Below are 16,993 nucleotides of genomic sequence, written 5' to 3'. Positions count from 1 at the left end.
CCCGGTGTCGAAATTGCCGACTGTATATCACGTTTACACGATGGTGTTCGAACGTGTGTGTGCATTTCAATTATTGCGTAACCAAATGTCCGGGAAATTAAATGTAAAGCACGAAATAAAAATACCATTCGGTTTTAATTACGGCATTGAATTCAATGTTTTCAAAAGCCATTGTGTAATATTGTTCTTATTGTATGTTATACTTATTATGAAATGCAATGTTAGTTAATATTAAAGGTGCGATAGTTATTCAGAATTTGAACTTTGAAGGTTCTGAAGCTTTCAAGAATATTCGTTATATACGTCAAGTCCATAAATGTCCAAATTCCTAATACCTCAAATCCCTAGATTTCTAAATCATTAATACCTCAAATCCCTAGATTTACAAATCACTAATACATCAAATCCTTAGATTGCCAAATTCCTAGTACTTAAAATCCCTAGATTTCCAAATCGTGAATATCTCAAATCCCTAGATTTCCAAATCCCTAATACCACAAATCCCTAGATTTCCAAATCCCCAAATCCCTAAGGCTTCAAATCCCCAAAATCTCCAAATTTCTAAATCCTCGAATCCTCGAATCCCTAAATCTCTCAATCTTCAAATCACCAAATCCCTAAATTCCCAAAACCCCCAATTTCATAAATCCCCATCTCTCTAACTCCCAATCTGCCTATATCTCCATCTCCCTAAATCCCCATCTCCCTAAATCCCCATCTCTCTAACTCCCCATCTCCCTAAATCCCCAATCCCTAAACCTCCATCTCCGTAAATCCCCATCTCCCTAAATCGCCATCTCCCTAAATTCCCAGCTCTCTAACTCCCCACCTCCCTAAATCCCCATCTCTCTAACTCTCCATCTCCTTAAATCCCCATCTCCCTAAATTCCCATCTCCCTAAATCCCCATCTCCATAATTCCCATCTCCCTAAATCCCCATCTCTCTGACTCTCAATCTCCTTAAATCCCCATCTCCCTAAATCCCCATCTCCCTAAATCCCCAGCTCCCTAAATCCCCATCTCCCTAAAATCGCCATCTCCCTAAATCCCCATCTCTCTAACTCTCCATCTCCTTAAATCCCCATCTCTCTAACTCCCCATCTCCCTAAATCCCCATCTCCCTAAATCGCCATCTCCCTAAATCCCCATCTCTCTAACTCCCCATCTCCCTAAATCCCCATCTCTCTAACTCCCCATCTCCCTAAATCCCCAATCCCTAAATCCCCATCTCCCTAAATCCCCATCTCCTTAAATCCCCATCTCTCCTACTCTCCATCTCCTTAAATCCCCATCTCCCTAAATCCCCAAATTCCCCAAATCCCAAAATTCATCATCGAACAACGACTCTAAATTCTCAAAGGAAGTGCATCGGTACAAAATTCAACGAAATATCCCACCCGGCAATATAATCCGCGCGTCATGCGAACTTAGCCGGACCCGTAAGTTTCACGGGCTCCATAAAGGAAGCTTATGCAGCACGGAACTCTTCGACGACGATCGATATCAATTTGCTTAACGATTGGAAAGTTCTCGAGCTGGGAGATAACCCACCGAATCCGCTTCGAATTCCCTTCAGGATGGACGCGGTACACGCCGCGCACGTACGAGCCTCCATTTTATGCGCGACACGTAAGCGTAACTTCCGCGGCGAAAAAAAATACTGACTGACTGTATTCGTTACGATCTTTTGCCGATGTACACTCCAGTGCAACTGACGCTTCTTTTCAACGGTGAGACACCCTGTATACAACCCTTGCAGTTAAATTTATTGACACTTGAAGAATTTTTTTTATTGACGGATCACCATTTTGAAACTTTAATTTAAAAATTTGGTAAAATTTGAAGCTGTTATTTTATTGTTAATTGTAACTGTTAGTATATGTACATCACATGTGTGACATTGCATATGTAATTAAATTATATTCTTTTAAACTTGTATCAACCCCTTGTGTTATGATTTGTCAAGTACATCAGAATTCACTAATTTTATTAATTATTATTGTTGTCTTAATTGTCACTACTGTCTGTCACATTACATCTATGCATCACATGTGTGACATTACATATATAATTAAATTATATTCTTTTAAACTTGTATCAACCCCTTGTGTTATGATTTGTCAAACACATCAGAATTCACTAATTTTATTAATTATTATCGTTGTCTTAATTGTCACTACTGTCTGTCACATTACATCTATACATTACATGTGTGACGTCACATATGTAATTAAAATATATTCTTTTAAACTTGTATCAACCCCTTGTGTTATGATTTGTCAAGTACATCAGAATTTACTAATTTTATTAATTATTATTGTTGTCTTAATTGTTACTACTGTCTGTCACATTACATCTATACATCACATGTGTGACATCACATATGTAATTAAATTATTTTTGTTTAAACTTGCATCAACCCCTTGCCTCATTTATTAAGTGTCTCAGAACTAATTAATTTTATTATTAATTATCACTATTGTCTACTAAAATTCATATATAAAATGTACCTTATAAACAAATTGAAAATATAATTAAAAATATTTCAAATTACAGTAAATCTGTGAAAGTAAATTTTCGTTGAGTTAAAAATCACCTTGCAAAGAACATAAAAATCTGACAACGTTAAATAATAATTTAGATTCGTACCCGGTGATAATTATAAAAAATGTATTGCATCACGCAGTTTGTTTGAAATACGAAAGAGAAATTTAAAGAGCATAGGAGGGATATTTTTCCCTTTGAAGTTATAATTGCTTCGTGTTTCCCCTAAAGAGAATAAATTTCAACGAATAAGGAACAGCGAATTTCGTGTTCCGCTCTTTCGTGTCATTCACAACGAGATCATTTGAATTCTTCTTAAAAGAGAGGATTCCTTCGATCGATACAATTGTTTCCACGACAAAGTAGGTCTGTTTGAGCATACAAATATTGGTAATTCATACAAGAGCGCTCGCAGGTATATTGCAACTGGCGTTTGTGTTTGTCCATGCAAGTATAAGTAGATATACGTACGTTTATTCTCTACACATTTGGTCTCGCGTGTGTACCAAACTGTACGCGAACACGCGTGCAAGAATACGTTCAACGCTTTGTGCAGTTTCGCTTTGTTTGTTTATACAACGAAAGTTATACTCGCGGAGAACATCGTTCAATTATTTAGCAACTATTTTAATACGATTTTGTTAACTGTTACATGTTCGTATTTGCAAATTGAACTTCTGTACTACTGCTTTATTAGGTTCTTCAATTTTGAAATTGGCAAATTTTTTATTGTTAAAATTCTTAGGGGATTTGTTTACAGAATTTCTCAATTTGTGAATTTCTAAATTTCTAACTTTCTAATTTTTTAATTTCCTAATTTTGTAATTTCTTAATTTCTTAATTTCTTAATTTCCTAATTTCCTAATTTCCTAATTTCCTAGTTTCCTAGTTTCCAAATTTCCTAGTTTCTCAATTTCCTAATTCCCCAATTTCCTAATTTTCTAATTTTCTAATTTCCTAATTTCCAAGTTTCCCAATTTCCTAATTCCCCAATTTTCTAATTTCCTAATTTCCAAGTTTCCCAATTTCCTAATTCCCCAGTTTTCTTATTTTCCAATTTCCTAATTTCCTAATTTCCTAGTTTCCCAATTTCCTAGTTTCCCAATTTCCTAATTTCCCAATTTCCTAATTCCCCAATTTTCTAATTCCCCAATTTTCTAATTTCCCAATTCCCTAATTCCCTAATTCCCAAATTTTCTAATTTTCCAATTTCCTAATTTCCTAATTTCCTAATTTCCTAATTTCCTAAATTCCCAGTTTCCTAATTTCCTAATTTCCTAAATTTCCAAATCCCAAAATTTCCAAATTCCTTAATCTTGAAATTTCAAAATTTTCAAATTCCTTCATCTCCAAATCCCTAAATTCCCAAATCCCCAATTCCCCAAATCCCCAAATCCCAAAATTTCCAAATCCCCAAAAATCCTAAAATTCCCAAAATTCCCAAAATCCCTAAATTCCCAAATTCCCAATTCCCCAAATCCCAAAATTCCCAAATCCCCAAATCCCCAAATCCTCAAATCCTCAAAAATCCTAAAATTCCCAAAATCCCTAAATTCCCAAATTCCCAAATCCCCAAATCCCCAAATCCCAAAATTCCCAAATCCCCAAAAATCCTAAAATTCCCAAAATTCCCAAAATTCCCAAAATTCCCAAAATCCCTAAATTCCCAAATTTCCAGTTCCCCAAATCCCCAAATCCCAAAATCCCAAAATTCCCAAATCCCCAAATCCTCAAATCCCCAAAAATCCTAAAATTCCCAAAATTTCCAAAATTCCCAAAATTCCCAAAATTCCCAAAATCCCGAAATTCCCAAATTTCCAATTCCCCAATTCCCCAATTCCCGAAATCCCCAAATCCTTAAATCCCCAAATTCCCAAAGCATCCTATAACAACTTACAAAAAGCCATTTCCCTAGTTATTTTCGAAACACCGAGTGTGCAAAGGGCGGTTTACACAGACATCGACCACATTTTCAGGAAGCCACGCCACGAAACACATTCACACAGGTAACCGCAGGTGTAATTCATGCATGTGCCCATTCACATGGACATGCAGTAACCACATGATTTATCGTCTTACGTGCCTGGACGAACTCTCGGTCCACTTCTATCATCGGTTTCCCTCGATCGTGCCCCACCTCAACCCCTTTTCGTTACCCGCCCCTGTGGCGTGATCAAAAGAGAAGACTGATTTCGGGCTCTCTTGAAAATTTCCTTCGTATATCATCGAAAGAACCTTCCACGACATTAAAGGGAAAATGAACGAAGAAAGCAATTTTCGGAAACCATATTTTCCGGGGATTTTCTTCTTGTTTTTCAGATAGCTTACACTGTTTAATTCTGTTACCCTTACTTTATCGTCTTTGATTAAATTTTCTTACTGAAATCTCACTGACTTGTGTTAGAAATTATTTTATTTATTGTCAGTTGAAATTATTTTATTTATTGTCATTTGAAATTATTTTATTTATTGTCGTTTGAAATTATTTCATTTATTGTCATTTGAAATTATTTTATTTATTGTCATTTGAAATTATTTTATTTATTGTCATTTAAAATTATTTTATTTATTGTCATTTAAAATTATTTTATTTATTGTCATTTAAAATTATGTCAGTTTTGGAAATTAAAGATAGGTTATGTTTGATGCGAAATGTAATGAAAGAACAATGCAACAAAATATTGTAAAAATATTAGAAAAGATTTTTGGACAACGTGTCAGCAGGTTAAAACGTTTCCATCTTCACAAACATTCTTTTCGCGCTCATAATTATTCCCCTATTTAATTACAAAATTCTTTCCCCATTTTTTCAACGAGCGAAGCAACTCGTTCGCTAATGGCATTGAGAAGATTAAATTCCTCTTTGAATTTATAATTTGCCTTTGCATTTTAATTGAATTTTTAATTGACAATTTGTAAGTTGTTCTGCAGAAGCCGAGCCGAAAAGCTTGCGGCCGTGCAACTAATAACGCGACGAGCTTTAAATTGCCATTGAAGGTTACGAATTAATGCCTACGATTTATGCCAAACATTGTATAAATTGAAATGAATCGCAGTCGAGCGTACAATGAGCTCCATACGCCATGACACAATGGTATTCATTAGTAACACGGGGAACGGATGTGGCATACCGGTAATACCTTAAAATTCCCATTGGCGGGAACAAATACAAAATGCGAGCATTGTACGACGCGAAATCTCGAAACAACGAACTGTGAACTGTGTGTGGAGTTTCATGCGTCTCAGACTTTACTGTATGTATAATTTCGCGTTTGAATTCGAAGACAAATACTTTTTATCGTGTGACAAAGTCTCCTCATTTCAAATCCTATGATTCTTAAATTTTCATGAAGTTTTATAAAATTTAATGAAATGTATATTTGTGTAAAGTCAAACGGAATACAAATCTGGTTTCATTCAAAATATATTAAACTCTTTGCATTACCTATTAAGGAAGTATCAAGCTTCTGCCATTTTGTGCAGATGTATGAGCAGTAACAGTAGTCAAAATGGTGGACGTTAAAGTGTCTGTAGATAAACTCATCTTTTTCCTAATTTTCCTAATTTTCTGATTTCCCATGTCCTGATTTCCTATGTCCTAATTTCCTATGTCTTAATTTCTCCATTTCCTAATTTCCTATGTCTCAATTTCCTCTGATCCAATTTTCATATAACCTAATTTTCTAAATTCCTGAATTCCTAAATTACTAAGTTACTAAATTACTAAATTACTAAATTACTAAATTACTAAATTACTAAATTACTAAATTACTAAATTACTAAATTACTAAATTACTAAATTACTAAATTACTAAATTACTAAATTACTAAATTACTAAATTACTAAATTACTAAATTACTAAATTACTAAATTACTAAATTACTAAATTACTGAATTACTGAATTACTAAATTACTAAATTACTAAATTACTAAATTACTAAATTACTAAATTACTAAATTACTAAATTACTAAATTACTAAATTACTAAACTACTAAATCTCCAAATTCTAAAATTTCTAAATACCAAAATGACCAAATCTCTAAATCTCCAAATTCCAAAATTTCCAAATACCAAAATGACCAAATCCCAAAATTTCCAAATTCCTAAATCTCCAAATCCCAAAATTACCAAAACCCTAAATCTCCAAATTCCAAAATTACCAAATTTCAAAATTACCAAATTCTAAAATTACCAAATTCCAAAATTTCCAAATCCCTAAGTTTCCAAATCCCTGAATCTTCAAATCCCTAAATCTCCAAATTCTAAAATTGCCAAATTCCAAAATTACCATATTCCAAAATTACCAAATTCCAAAATTTCCAAATCCCTAAATTTCTAAATCCCTAAATCTTCAAATCCCAAAATTACCAAATCCCTAAATCTCCAAATTTCAAAATTGCCAAATTCCAAAATTACCAAATTCCAAAATTTCAAAATCCCTAAATTTTCCAATCTCAAAATTACCAAATCCCTAAATCTCCAAATTCCAAAATTACCAAATCCCTAAATCTCCAAATTCCAAAATTACCAAATCCCTAAATCCCCAAATCCCCAAATCCCAAAATCCCCAAATCTCCAAATCCCCAAATCCCCAAATCCCCAAATCCCAAAATCCCCAAATCCCAAAATCCCAAAATCCCCAAATCCCCAAATCCCCAAATCCCAAAATCCCCAAATCCCAAAATCCCCAAATCCCAAAATCCCCAAATCCCAAAATCCCCAAATCCCAAAATCCCCAAATCCCAAAATCCCAAAATCCCCAAATCCCCAAGAACTAAAACAATGTACCCCATTCACAAAGAAAATTTACCGTCGTTAAAAGAACATAAATGCGAAGAATAGATAAAAGCAGCTGATCGATGAAGAAAATCGATCGCGCACCCAACACGTTCCACCCTTCGATAAAAACTTTCTCAACGACTCTTTTCCAACGTTGCCTTCTACTTCACGTCTTCCCTTCTCCTCCCTTTGTTCTTCTACAATATCTTTTATACCACGACCTCGTTTCCCCGTGGAAGCGAGCCTGAAACAGCGAGAGGAACAGCTGAAACATTAAATTCTAAATGAAAAGGCAGACCCCGGAGTTGGACTTCGGAATTTCGAAAGAGAAGGAAGGAAGACGTAAAAGTGAAGCCGTAAAACGTGGTCAGAATCTTTTTTGGTCGGTTCACCGGTTACGTCATCGCGTGACGTAGAAATGGAGAAGTATTTGAAAATGTTCGCGGAGAGACTTGCTGAGAACTTGTTGAAACGCCATTTTTATTCCAGAGAAAAATGGGGTGAACTGTTTGAATAAAATATTTCTTTCTTGCATTTTCTGCGTTAAGAAATTTTCTAAAGGAACATTATTCATTGTTCTAAATTAACTAGTTTCTACATTTTTTTACATCTCTACAATTTTTACATCTTCAAATTTAATTCGTAAATTATTCAATTGGGGAATTTCAATATTTTTAAATTTCAAGGCATGTGCTTAATACAGATGTTGGTTAATACTTTTAAATCCCCAAATTTTCACACCCCCATATTTTTACATACTCCAATTCCTAAATTTCCTCAATTCCTGTACTTTCAAATTTCTAAATTCCCAAATCCCCAAATTTCCAATTTCTTTCATCCCTAAATCCCCAAATGCCCAAATTTTCACACCCTCATATTTCTACATCCCCCAATCTCTAAATCTCCAAATTCCAAAATCTCTAAATCCCAAAATTTCCCAATTCCAAAATTACCAAATCCCTAAATCTCTAAATCTCAAAATTTCCAAATTCCAAAATTACCAAATCCCTAAATCTCCGAATCCCAAAATTACCAAATCCCTAAATCTCCAAATCCCAAAATTTCCAAATTCCAAAATTACCAAATCCCTAAATCTCCAAATCCCCAAATTTCCAAATTCCAAAATTACCAAATCCCTAAATCTCCGAATTCTAAAATTTCCAAATTCCAAAATTACCAAATCCATAAATCTCCGAATCCCAAAATTACCAAATCCGTAAATCTCCAAATCCCAAAATTTCCAAATTCCAAAATTACCAAATCCCTAAATCTCCAAATCCCAAAATTACCAAATCCCTAAATCTCCAAATCCCAAAATTTCCAAATCCCCAAATTTCCAAATTCCAAAATTACCAAATCCCTAAATCTCCGAATCCCAAAATTACCAAATCCCAAAATTTCCAAATTCCAGAATTACCAAATCCCTAAATCTCCGAATCCCCAAATCCCCAAATCCCCAAATCCCCAAATCCCCAAATCCCCAAACCTCCAAATCCCAAAATTTCCAAATTCCTTCATCCCCAAATCCCTAAATCCCCAAATCCCCAATTCCCCAAATTTCCACACCCCCATATTTCTACATCCCCCAATTCCTGTACTTCCAAATTCCCAACTTCCCAAATTCCCAAATTTCCCAAAAATAACCTTGCTCCCCAAAAGCGCTATCGTCCCCCAGAAAATCAGTACTGATCTCGATCTACAATTCCGTAAACAAAAGCCACGATTATTGGTTGCGCCTTTTACCGCGAGAATAGTCGTTATCGTCGATCCATTGAGGATGCACACGTAAGTGTGTATCAGCCATTACGTCCGGCCATCTAGATATCTGTGTACACCCATTGGCTATCCTGGCAATTCTATCACACCACTACCGAACCAATTATTATCCGTATCGATTCGAGGGGAATCGATGGGAATCGATATAATTATACACGCCTCGAGTCTTCTCTTGTCGGCCAACTAATTACCAATCGATGTTTCAACAGTTTCAACAGTAGGCCATTATGGTTCGAGGGCAACTGTCTATCTGGATCATGTCCGCTTCAGAATTACGGATCTGTTGGATACAGCGATGGATATTCGATTGTAGATATTATTTGTACGATACTGCGCAACACGTTTTATCGTCTGATGGAGCCTTTGACGATTCTGTGATTTACGGCTTTGAAATTTAGGATGTTAAACAGTTTGCAGATTTGGAAGTTTAGGAATCTGAGAACTCGGAAATTTAGGGATTTTTATGTTTAGAACTGGGAAGCAAATAGCTTGTTTGGAGAATTGATTTCAAAATCTGAAGACTAAAAAATTCTAAAGCCTGCAAAAATAAAAATATAAAACTGCAAAGATTAACAACGAAGAAATCGTCCACATGTATCAAACACTATTCTTTGTTTCATAAATCTGTCTTAAGTTTAATTATGACTGTAATTTGTAAAATTTTTGTGACAGGAGGCGTATACTTCTGGAGGATCGCGCCGAGGAGATAGTGAAAGGACATTTAATAGCCCAAGAAGGGAGCAAAAGTAAATCCACGGATTATTCGTGGTGACTGGTACGACCGGGGGCACACGGGATGGACACTTGGAAAGCTTTATGAATCGCGCGACGCCGGTAAGTGAAGCGTTTATTTCTGTCTTAATCGGTCCGTTTGTTCCCGGTGATAAACCACCGGAGCCTCGTCTTTTCCCGCAAGCTTACATCGCTCCCAGACAAGTGTCCATTTATTCCGAGAGGAGCGAAATGAGTCGCGCAGTAAATTTCACCGTTCCAACTTTCGTGCGAGTCTCTTCGTTTCTATTCTGCCCTCTGGCTAAGAACGTTCAGGGACGGCTACCGACATTTGGACACCCGGTTACTTTTGATTCAACTATGTTCTGTGATCGATTTATTTATGCAACGCGAAAGAAATCAATGCGTGGTGAATGTAACGCGTGGTAAATACACGGCGTGGCAAGTACTATGCGTGGTAGGTGCAGTACGTGGTAAGCAACGCGTGATAAATTCAAGGCGTGGTAAATACAACGCGTGGTAAATATAATGCGTGGTCAATACAACGCGTGGTAGGTGCAGCACGTGGTAAGCAACGTGTGGTAAATTGAATGCGTGGTAAATACAACGCGTGGTAAATACAATGCGTGGTAAAGAACGCGTGGTAAATACAATGCGTGGTAAATACAACGCGTGGTAAATATAACGCTTGGTAGGTGCAGCACGTGGTAAGCAACGCGCGGTAAGTGCAGCACGTGGTAAATACAACGCGTGGTAAGTACAGTACGTGGTAAAGAACGCGTGGTAAATTCAAGGCGTGGTAAATATAATGCGTGGTCAATACAACGCGTGGTAGGTGCAGCACGTGGTAAGCAACGTATGGTAAATTCAATGCGTGGTAAATACAACGCATGGTAAATACAATGCGTGGTAAAGAACGCGTGGTAAATACAATGCGTGGTAAATACAACGCGTGGTAAATATAACGCTTGGTAGGTGCAGCACGTGGTAAGCAACGCGCGGTAAGTGCAGCACGTGGTAAATACAACGCGTGGTAAGTGCAGTACGTGGTAAAGAACGCGTGGTAAATACAGTGCGTGGTAAATACAACGCGTGGTAAGTACTACGCGCTCAGCCGCTAGCTCGAAGCTGTCTCGCGTCTGCGCATGCGTAATCCTCGCGCTCTGATTGCTCCTTGTTTTTCCTCAATAATTCAAAAACGAAGCTTCACACCCCATTTTTGCAAAGGGAAATTTTATTCAGAATCACATCAGCTATCTCCCATTTGAAGGACCTACATTAATTGTGAAACACCCTGTAGAAATATTCAGTAAAAATGTTCCCCAAATGTATCCCAAATTCCCAATTTCCCCAGTTCCAAAAATGTAACGAAATAGATTGAAGAAAAAAAATTAGAAAATATGAAGGGTACTGTAAAGCAAGCTATCGGTAAAATATTTGATTTATGAGTCGCACGAGGGTCCGACTTACACGTAACGCTTCTACTTACGTCGTTATCTATCGTACGTGGTAACACATTTAGCCGGTTCTATTATCCGTGCAGCACGAAGTTTCCATTATTTATGCGTTTTACTACGGTAGAAGTTTACAGTCGATGCAGTTAACAGTTGTTGCAGTTTGTGCCCGCGGCTGACTTATCCCGTACAGTTTCTACTGATGCCTCGTGTGATTATCTCCTATCGTTACCAAGGGGATGGTAAATCAGGAACCGTTTGTTTTGCCCCGCGGTACTTCGTACACACGGACGGTCTCGAATTAAATTCCCATTCAATTACTCCGACCGTTATATTAAATTTGTTATTCAATGGCGAGTGCAAGTCCCTTAATTATCGTTGGAATAAACTCTGCCATTAAATCCCTTAAGACTTTAGAAATTTGTTCAATTTCTCTATGCATATGCATGTGCTTAAGGGATTTTCTTTCCTGCTGAAACTTTTATATTTTACTGTTTCTTCTATTCAAGGTTTACAAGAAATTTTATTTTTTATGATTATTTTTATAAATGTCTTTTATAAATATTTTCACAAAATATATGTTCATATGTGTATAATATTTTTAAACATTTTTGAATATTTTTTAAATATTTTCTTGACTAGAAATATATATGAAAAAGATGTTTAAGAGTAGTCATAATGAAGGAAAGCATTATACCGTATAAAAATGATTCAAAAAGTTGTAGCATCCGTCAGACGCGTTTCCGTGTTCACTCGATATCGCGTGAGAGAACGAGAAGCGAATTAGAGATAACGAAAGGCAGGAACAATGGCAACGATATTATAAGGCTAAGTTTACAACAAAAGGCTGGAGTTTTCATAGAAAGGCACGGAAAGCCGTCGGAGGATTATTCTTCCCCCTTGATGAACCATCAGCCGGCGATATGAAGCTGCGCCGCTTTGTTTATTAAAACAAAGTTATATCCCGTAAGAATGGCCGAAGGAGAATCGGAAACAGCCGGACGGTAAATTTACGTTATCTTCTCATCTCCTTGAAAATACCCTTTCCGTCCGCGACGGTTCTCGAGGATCCCCGACGTAGTTTGCCGAAGGAAACGCGGACAGGAAATTACGTCTGTAATATTACCTGTTACAGACGATTGGCCCTTATTCCGGTCCCTGCGATAACTTCGTTTGCCCTCGAATATCGTTCACCCTACCAAATGTTAAACGTTCTTCGCCGTCGGTACCAGCTTCGCCATTTTTAAAGCTATCGATTACGGTGTTAGTCGATTTTTAAACGTGCTGCTATTTTCACGAACAATTGGATTTTTCAGAACTTCGTTTTATTGCAGTTTTATGGTTCCGAGTAGCCTTACATATTTCTGGGTACTGGATAGTTCACGACGTGCAAATATCCTTAGAACTTTCTGGGGTTTTTTAAGTAAAATTGTGAACAGTGGTAAATAATTAATTTCTCAACTGGAAAATTACTAATTCTCGAAGTTCCAAATTTCTGAAATGCCCTAGTTCCTAAATTGTCAAATTCACAAATTCCAAATTTCCCTAGTTCCAAATTCCCCTAGATTCCAAATTCCTTAGATTCCAATTTTCATTAGATTCCAAATCCGCTAGTTCCGCAATTCTCAAATTCCAAAATTCTCTGACTCCAAAATTCTCAAATTCCAAAATTCCCTAGTTCCAAATTCTTTAGAACCCAAATTCCTCTAGATTCCAAATCCCCTAGTTCCCCAATTCACAAATTTCAAAATTCGCTAGTTCCCAAATACTAAAATTCCAAATTCCTTAGATCTCAAGGTCCCCTAGATTCCAGATTCCCTAGTTTCTCAATTTTCAAATTTCAGAATTCTCTAGACCCCAAATTCTAAACTTCAAAATTCCCTAGATCGCAAATTCTCTCATTCAAAAATTCCCTAGATCCCAAATTCACAAATTCCAAGTTTCCTAGATCCCAAATTCTGAAATTTCAAAATTCCCTAGCTCCCAAATTTTCAAATTACAAATGTCCCTAGTTCCCAAATTCCAAATTTCACTAGTTCCAAATTCCCTGGTTCCAAAATTCCCTAGATCCTAAATTCCCAAGTTCTCTCGTCGTGAATTCCTTAGTTCCAAAATTGCATTAGTCCTAAATTCCCAATTTTCCTTGTTGTGAATTCCCTAGTTCCAAAATTCTCAATTACCTTAGTCCTAAATTGTCAAATTCTTAGTTCCCAAGTTCCCAAATTCCCTAGTTCCCTATTCTCCAAATTCCCACATTCTCAAATTCCAATATTTGAAAATTAAAAATTTCAGCAATAAAATAATCCCATAATTCAGTCCATTAAATCATCCCCATAATTCAGTCCATCACAGTCCATCCACCTAAACACAGCTTGCACCATGCTCACTCTGCTCATAAAATAATCAATAAAAATTTCAGTACCGAACTTCAATAATCAAGTATAACATACAGTACAGTCTTGAACATAAAATACGAAAAGTCAATGTACGTACGCATTAGGAAGAAAGTTAAAACGATAAGTCGGAAGAAAAACGAGCATTATTCGCTTTATCGATCCCCGGAACAGAACTAAATGGAGGGAATCGCCGAAAGGGAAACGGCGAAAAAAGCGAAACTAGAAAGCTCGTGGATGTAATCTAATTTGCTGATGCGACAAGAAGAAGTCTGTAAATTGCTTGGAACGGGGCAAAAAAGCGACGGAATCGATCCACGCAGGGAAAATTGGAAGTACCTTCGTCCAATCTCAAATCAAACCGTTCTGCGGTGAATCAAGATAAGGGCGGTCTCGGAAATAGAGATCGCGATGTCGGGCCGTTTAAGATCGTCGAGAGGGCATCTCTTCAAATTTCTTCGGATTCCTCGCAAATTCATCGACTGTGTTCGAGCACCGACACCATCATTCTCCACCGCAAACAGTCCGGTTCCTTCGAGAACAATCAACCACGCTTTTCAACTTCGGAAAACAAAGTTGTACCGCGAGTGCACTTCCAATTTTATTCTTCTGCTTTTCTATTTATTTTCGCATTATTGAAAACGGAACTTCATATTTTATAAAGCAAAGATTGTTAGACTTGTATTTTATGTGAAAGACAAAATGTACTGTAAGATTTCTGCAATTTATGTTTGACATTTTATTAAATTTTTCTTATTTAATTTTATTTAAAGTTCAATCATCTGTTGTCTCTTCATGATTTTCGTAAATTAATTTTTTTAGTAGAAAATATTATGAACTGTTTTTTAGTTGGTCAAAATAATGGTTCAAAGATGAATTCTTTACAAAATTGAAAAAGACAAAGGGTTCGATAATCAACAGTTTATCACTTTAATTAAACGTAGACAACTAATTAAAACTTTAAAGAACATAGTATTTTCTTTCTTATAGAATGAAGTATTTTTATCCGGACAATGGCTGTAAACAGTCAACTTATCTTAAAAATGATGTTTACAAGCTTACAAAAAAGAATTTGCTATTCGAAGTAGCATATGGTACTTATGAATAATTATACAGAGTGCACACCTCTGCATATGTCTTCCAGATAAATATGCAAAACATATGAATTATCCAGAAGATGCAAAATAAGAAGGAAATATAGCAGGGTCTTCGCTGACCCACCGAATAACTTAGATTTTAAATTCATCCTTAAAATTACATTTTCTGCAAATGTATTATTCACATATATTTCCCGAAATTAAAATAATTGATATTTGATGTTATGTGATATTATCAAATATTATTTATCTGTTCTTTACCACGTACTGCACTTACCACGCGTTGTATTTACCACGCACTGTATTTACCACGCGTTCTTTACCACGTACTGCACTTACCACACGTTGTATTTACCACGTGCTGCACTTACCACGCGTTGCTTACCACGTGCTGCACCTACCAAGCGTTATATTTACCACGCATTGTATTTACCACGCGTTCTTTACCACGTACTGCACTTACCACGCGTTGTATTTACCACGCACTGTATTTACCACGCGTTCTTTACCACGTACTGCACCTACCACACGTTGTATTTACTACGTACTGCACTTACCACGCGTTGCTTACCACGTGCTGCACCTACCAAGCGTTATATTTACCACGCGTTGTGTTTACCACGCATTGTATTTACCACGCGTTCTTTACCACGCATTGTATTTACCACGCGTTGTATTTACCACGCATTGAATTTACCACACGTTGCTTACCACGTGCTGCACCTACCACGCGTTGTATTGACCACGCATTATATTTACCACGCGTTGTATTTACCACGCATTGAATTTATCACGCGTTGCTTACCACGTGCTGCACCTACCACGCACAATACTTGCCACGCCTTGTATTTACCACGCGTTACATTCACCACGCATTGATTTCTTACGCGTTGCACTCACCAAGCGTTGAATGTACTATACATTGCATTTACCACTCGGCCGCTAGTTCGAAGCTGTCGCGTCCTAAAATTACATTTTCTGCAAATGTATTATTCACATATACTAGAAGTAAAATAATTATTATTTGATATTTGATGTTATTTGATATTATGGAATATTATTTATCTGTTACTTGATATTATTAAAACTAAATATTGTTGAAATTCAATATTATTATATTATTATATTATTTACCTCGTTAAATGGATAAAAGTCAGTACAGGATAAAATAAAAATTCGAGCGGTTTTCATAATTTTTCTAATAAAATTCAAAATGGCGCGCAAATAAAGGTACACATTTGACAACCATTCAAAAGTAAATTTACCCTTTAAAAATTTACAAGAACCGCAGTTCAACAGTATATTTTCTTATTACCGTTGTTTTCATTAAACGTAAAATTACTGAGGTCCCCCAGTATACTCGTAATTCATTCTTAATGGCACGGTGCTTTCAAGAAATTCCGGGTTACGCGTTATGACCAAAGCGTACCGTGTTTCAAAACGGTAAACAGCAACGAACGATTCATGGGGCGTTGCACGAAAATTGAAACCGAGAAACCCACCCCGTTTACATTCTGTGCTTCTGAGCGCATCCCCTTCCGATCGTCCCTCCACCCTTTCAGAGATAAGAATTCTAATATCCTGCCACCGAACCGACCTTTCCTTCAGTCTTGTTTTTGCTTTTGGGTTCGATGCCTCGTCTTGCGCTTCGATTCGAGATTTCAACGTGGTTTTTGCGCCGATGAAATGGAACGCCCTGATAATCTCGAAAACCACCAACTGTTTTTAGATTGAAGTTTCAAGTGTTGACGTCTCAAGTGTGTGAACGGATTTTTCGTACCTTTGAAGTTGCAACAATTAAGGTCTGTTTGTGCATGAAAGGATAAAATACAAATATCTGTACTGACAAATTTTTTAGTCGAAAAAACTAGTTGGTGAAAAATTAGTTAATTCATATCTTTAAATATTTGACATTTTATGATTAAACAATTTTTTATAATTGAATCTGACTATAATTAAATTTATGATTAAACAATTTTTTATAATTGAATCTGACTATAATTGAATTTATGATTAAACAATTTTTTATAATTGAATCTGACTATAATTGAATTTATGATTAAACAATTCTTTATAACTAAATCTGACTATAATTGAATTTATGATTGAATAGTAAATGTTTGTAACAAAAATTTTACAATAACCAGAAAGAAATCGTGAATTAATGAGTCAATTAATTTTCATCGAAGAATCGATAGATTACAAATTGTTTAT

General features: G+C 36.1%; 1 protein-coding gene across 5 annotated transcripts in view; it reads left to right on the top strand.

Annotated features, from left to right (window-relative positions):
• The window catches only part of NLG-5 (neuroligin 5), a 317,239-nt gene that overhangs the window by 222,692 nt on the left and 77,554 nt on the right, over positions 1–16,993 (top strand). For all 5 annotated transcript variants that reach the window (XM_076539447.1, XM_076539446.1, XM_003699989.3 and 2 more), the window contains one exon: positions 9,776–9,937. The gene's annotated coding sequence lies outside the window, so the exon portion shown is untranslated. The remainder of the gene's footprint in view (positions 1–9,775; positions 9,938–16,993) is intronic.

This window comes from Megachile rotundata, chromosome 14 (assembly GCF_050947335.1).
Source record: "Megachile rotundata isolate GNS110a chromosome 14, iyMegRotu1, whole genome shotgun sequence".
In the NCBI taxonomy this organism is placed as follows: Eukaryota; Metazoa; Arthropoda; class Insecta; order Hymenoptera; family Megachilidae; genus Megachile; species Megachile rotundata.
Note: the sequence above shows the minus strand (reverse complement) of the source record. Positions and strands in the feature narration are given on the sequence as shown.